Source organism: Carettochelys insculpta, chromosome 1 (assembly GCF_033958435.1).
Source record: "Carettochelys insculpta isolate YL-2023 chromosome 1, ASM3395843v1, whole genome shotgun sequence".
Lineage (NCBI taxonomy): Eukaryota > Metazoa > Chordata > Testudines > Carettochelyidae > Carettochelys > Carettochelys insculpta.
Window position 1 is genome coordinate 7,960,080 of NC_134137.1, and position 6,000 is coordinate 7,966,079.

The window sequence follows — 6,000 nt, forward strand, 5'->3', positions numbered from 1 at the left end:
TTGTGGCTCAATGCATGTCATAAAGCTGTCTTTGTTTGGTCAGCTTCTGGTGCCATACCCACAAGTCCAAAGTAACATCCTCAGGTTCTCAAAAAACACAGTTTCACATTTCTCAACAATAAGCTGATGTAGAATATGCTTATTTGCTAGAGTAGTTTCCAGTATTAACCCATTCCAAGTGAAAGTTTGGTTTATCCTCCACACTTCCTGAAGGATTGGGCATAGGAAAAAAAAACAGGTAAGTTTTACTCCTTGGATCACTGCACACATGCCAATGAAGTTCAGCATACTAATTTCTTCAGTTGTCTTTGGCTATCAGAAAGCTTAGCTTCCATTTGTTAAATGGGCTGTGAAACCTGATCTCATCTCACGGTATATTGGAAAGCCATCTTGGCCTAGTCTACACTAGCCCAAAACTTCGAAATGGCCATGCAAATGTCCATTTCAAAGTTTTGAGCTAGTGTAGACATAGCCCTTATATCAGAAAACTGCAGTGTTGTTTCTTGGTGTTAGATTAACAAAGGTCTAAGTGACGAGGCAGGAGAATGGATGAGTGATGCTGAAAGAGATCAAGTGATGGTCGGAGAGAGGGAACTCAGCAACAGAGAGAGCTGTGCTTGGTGATGTAATGATAACACATTAGTTCTTAAGAATGTCTCAAACTTTAAACTTCTGTAATATCTGTAACTAGATATCCTTTATCTATTTTTTTCATTGTCCCACAGCAATCACTTTCTACACATGTATGTGCCCATTTTGTCACAAAGCTCTTTGGTTTTAACCGCATAAATGATAGGGTTGAACATGGGAGGGACAATGAAGTAGAGTGTGTCCAAAATGATGTGGATGTAGGGAGCTGTGTTCTGACCAAACCGGTGTGTCAGAGAGGAGAAGAGCAAGAGAATACAGGACATCAGCATCACACAGATGTGGGCTGTGCAGGTGTTGAGGGCTTTCTGGTGGGCTTTGCTGGAGGAGATTTTGTGGACAGCCCATAGGATCAGACTGTAGGAAATGACAACAAGCATCAGGTCCAACCCAATAACTACGAATGCTATCACCAAGCCACATGTCCTGTTGATTGTGACGTCCCCACATGATGTCTTTGCTACAGCCATGTGGTCACAGTATATGTGAGAGATAAAGTGGTTGGCACAGAATGGCTGCCTGCTCAGGAGCAAGGGCAATGGCAGAAGGAACAGAGTAGACCTTATTAAACCTAAAAGCCCTAGTTTAGCTATCCATGCATTGGAGAGGATGGTGGCATATCTCAATGGGATACATATGGCAACATAGCAATCAAAGGCCATTGTTACAAGGATGGATGACTACATAACAGAAACTGCGTGACAAAAGAACATCTGGGTGAGGCAGCCAACCACAGTAATGTCTTTCAAATTGAACCAAAATATACACAATGCCCTCGGCATGATGGATGTGGAAGTGGCAATGTCCATTAGCACCAGCATACAAAGTAGTAGATATATCGGCTTGTGCAGAGTTTCCTCTTTGCCTACGATAAATAGAAGCATGGAATTCCCCAGGAGTCCAATAACGTAGCACGTAGAGAAAGGGATGGAAACCCAGACATGGGCAGTTTCCAGGTCAATGATGCCTGTTAGGATGAATGTTGAAGGACCAGAAGGGATGAGGTTGAAAGCTGCCATGAGATGGTCAATGTATCATTTGGGCATAGAAATGCTCAAGGTGTCTGTGAAAGGAGAAAAAAAGAGAAATTGGTTTGAACACTTTATTACAAATATTATGGTAAATATGTTATAGTTATTAACAATTGAAAAAGAAAGTGAGCACTGAGGTGGCAACATTTAGAGATGGTGTCACATTATTTAAGTCGTAGTCAACTGCAGAGGACTCCTCAAAGAGAGGTAACCAAGCCAAGTAAATGGGCAATATAATGACAAATGAATTTTCTTGTCAATAATTTCAAAGTGTTTGCCCATTGGGAGGAACACCTTGAGCTCCTGAAACACATTACCATGTTCTGATTTAATTCTGTGCATTTAGGGCAAGGACTGGGATGTCATGGAACGCAGCTCTGTGAAACCCCATGGAAAGTGCAAATTTTTACAGAAAAGAAGCAAAATGTTGGGATCCAGGAGGAGTGGGATGGCGACTCCTACAGAAAACATAATTCTATGAGATCAGCCAGACAACATTTTACACACATCTGGACTACTCTCTGTAGTATTGGGCACACAGCTCACACAGGATATTATGCAATATAGTGGAGTTTGGGGAAGGGAAATTAAAATGATTGTGGGCCGAGGGAGACTATGATAATACATACAGAGGTTGAAAATAGTTTGATTCTTCTCTCATGAAGGAGGGGATTAGGAGGGGATAAGAAAAAGAGTATGTGAAATGCTCACTGGTAGACCACGTCTAGAGGACATTCAATCAAACTGAAATTTGGCAAATTCCAAACAGATTAATAACTAAGCCTTTCTTCACTCATTGCCTAATTTGACTGACAAACTCATTTCCAGAAGAGGTAATTGAAGTCATGAGCTTAGCAAGAATCAGCAAAGGTTTGGCTATTTACCCGGATAATGTGAGCATCCAATCATGTTTCATGGCATAAGCCGATCTCAAGTCATCAAGAATGCGTCTACACTTGCATTCCTCTTTTGAAAGAGGTATGAAAATGAGGTAAATTGCAAATGCAAATGAGGTGTAAATTTGCATATTTGGCATCTCATTTGCATATTCAAATTTCAAAAGAGCTTTTTTTGAAAGAAGAAATCCAGTGTAGATGCTGATCTTTCGAAAGCAAACCCATCTTTGAAAGAGCAGCATCTACACTGGCTTTCTTGTTGCGGAAGACACTTTTTCGAAATCAGAATATGCGAATGATGTATCAAATATGTGAATTTATGTCTCATTTGCATTTTTTATTTACCTCATTTGCATTCCTCTTTCGAAAGTGGAAAGCAAGTGTAGACGCGCCCTAGGTGTCAGGGTGAAACTCAAGAACAGTTAAGTGATGGCACTCATCCATGGGCTGTTTGCTTTCTTACACTGTCTTCTGCTGCATATGCAGCTCTGACTACCACAGATACACTACTGAACTACCTGGACCATAGAGATGGGCCACGATATATTTCCTATGTTGGGAAGAAGCTGTTTCCCCCCATGGAAACAGACCACATGATGGGCTGTGTCTGTGCTCAACAGAAGGAGCAAGAAGGGCCCAGATCTCTTGATATTTAGAGCTAGAGTCCTCCAACTTTGTATCTTCCCTTATTTCTTTTGAGCCGTGTCTACACGTGCCTCTTAGTTCGAAGTAGAGGCACCAACTTCGAAATAGCGCCCATCACGGCGACACGTGTTGGGTGCAATTTCGAAGTTAACATCGACGTTAGGCGGCGAGATGCCGAAGTCGCTAACCCCATGAGGGGATGGGAATAGCGCCCTACTTCGACGTTCAACATCGAAGTAGGCAATGTGTAGTCATTGCGCGTCCCACAACATCGAAATTGCGGGGTCCTCCATGGCGGCCATCAGCTGAGGGGTTGAGAGATGCTCTCTCCAGCCCCTGAGCTCGATGGTGGCCGCGTGGAGCGGCCCCTTAAAGCTCCCCGCCCCCTCCCTTCCTGTGCAGGAAGCTGAGAGAAAGTGCAGGTGGCAGCCCAGACACGCGGCCAGCCTGCACATCCCTCAGCAGCCCCACACACACCCCACCACTGCAATGGCCGCACGCCAGCCCCCCAAACAACCCCCAGGGGACACCATCCCAAGCGGAGCCAGGGCTCCCAGCCCAGTAGCCGGGTGGGGAAGTGGCAGCAGGGCCCCTCCTGGATGGAGGCCAAGCTTCGGGACCTGCTGGGGCTCTGGAGAGAGGAGGAGGTGCTCCAGGTAATGGGGAGCAAGAGGTGGAATGCGGATGCGTTCGCTCGGCTGGCCGAGGGCCTGGCTGCCCAGGGTCACCCTGCCCGCACTACGGATCATGTCCAGAGTAAAGTGAAGGAGCTACGGCAGGGTTACACCCGGGCCCGTGATGCGGCCGGCCGATCTTGGGCTGCCCCCGTCACTTGCCCCTTTTACAGGGAGCTCAGGGACATCCTGGGCCCCCGGCACACCTCCTCCCCTCCGGCCACTCTTGATACCTCGGCCGATGAGCCCCAGCAGGCCCCGGAGTCAGAGTCTGCCCCGGAGGCAAGCCCCGCACCCCAGGGGCCCCCCCAGGAGCCCACCCCTGGGGCACCGGAGGAGGAGGAGGAGGAGGGGGAGTCCTCCTCCAGCGACGCCGGCCTGAGGATCGTCCTGCCATCCAGGAGCTCCAGCCGGGCGTCCGCCCCCCGGGTGTCCCCAACCATGGGAGTGGACCGTCAGGTATGTACCCCCCCAGTGCACACCCCCGGGATTGAGGGGCAGGGGTAATAGATATGACCAGGGCCCTCCACATGCCCAGATGACCATGGCCCCAAGGACAGCAGTGGCATGTCCCTCAGAAGAGTGCATCAGCCCCTGCCCCCCCAGCACGACAGTGCCATGCCCCATCCCCGGGGCTGCGGGGAGCGGAACCTCTAGGGTCCCCCGGGGGGAGGGGGTGGGACACCCAGCAGCAGCAGCAGCAGCAGCATGTGATGGAGTGTGGGGAGTGCAAATGCGAGACTCAGGCTACATATGAGAAACAAGCAGAATAGCTCCCAGTGGCTAAGGATGATCCTGGGGCTACAATTGGCAGGTTACACCTCTGCCCTGAACAAAGAGGAGGGAGGAGCCGAGCTGGGTTGGAATCAGGGGCGGCAGTTAGAGGCTGGGGAAGGGAGAGCTAGAAGGCAGCCAGCCTGAGGAGGGGGAAAGCTACACCACAGAGGGGCACCCCTTGTGGTCTTCTCTCCAGGACAGGTTGGAAGGACTGTCTCTGACTGCTGTACTGTCGCTTCTGTGAGAAACTGTGCATCTGTTGCCTAATAAACCTCCTGTTGTACCTGCTGAGTGAGAGTCACTCCTGCCAGCCGACGGGGTGCAGTGCAGGGGGACCCCGAACCCCATCACAGCAGCATCTCCCGGGGACCGGGATGGGGAACCTGCAGCAGAGAGGTGGGGGACAAGGGCCATGGCTCGGGGCCCACACTAACGGCTGTCTCCACTCTTCTTCACCTCTCCTGTGTTCCACAGCTGCACCATCGGAAGGACCGGAGAGCACCGGCGAGGCGTCAGTGGTCCCGGACAGCCCTCCGGGGCCATCACTCCAGGCCAGCCCCTTGGCGGAGGACCAACCAGCCCCACGGTGGGGAAGATGACGGACCCCAGCTGCTGGCCCTCCACCGTCGGCAGCTGGAGGTCGCCGAGCAGCAGCAGCGGGTGGAGGAACGCTGCCTCCAGCTGCAGGAGCGGGCGCTGGCCTGGCGCCAGGAGGTGTGGGGGGCCTACATGCGGACCTTCAACCATATCGCAGACTACCTGGCCCCCCATGCCGCGCCGGCCGCCGCTGCGCCCGCCCTGCCTGCTCCACCTGCTGTTCCACCCGCTGCTCCAGCCACTGCGCCGTCCGCCGTTGCACCGCCACCTGCCACCAAGGGCCCTTCCACCGAGGGGGACCTGGGGCCAGCTGACACCTGCCAGCCGTATCTCCCGGTCCACCCGGCCCCCAGCCAGCCCCGGCCAGGGCTGAGGCCGAGGCGGGGATCCCGGCCACCCACCCCCAGCGCTGGACATTAGGGGGTGTGGGGCCCAGGATGTGGCCCCCTCCTCCCCCTTTGTATATATTCCCCCCAGTTTGATGTTAGTTTGTTGTAAATAGTTTGCATATTTGACCCGTTACTATGCTGATCCTTACCACCCCATGTAAATAGTTCTCCCCTTCCTTGTCTTCACCTTTCATCTTATCCCTATTTATAATATATATATATATATATATATATATATATATAAGTTAGAGTTTGGCTGTAAATAGTCTTGTTGATAATAATAATAAGAGTTCTACAGATATTTGAGTTGACGAACAACTGTCTGCTTTTATTTACAAGAAAA

General features: G+C 50.7%; 1 pseudogene; it reads right to left on the reverse strand.

The window, feature by feature from the left end:
* Nucleotides 1-728: 728 nt before the first annotated feature.
* LOC142007663 (olfactory receptor 52N2-like) lies at nucleotides 729-1,667 on the reverse strand (annotated as a pseudogene).
* Between the last annotated feature and the right edge of the window lie 4,333 nt (nucleotides 1,668-6,000).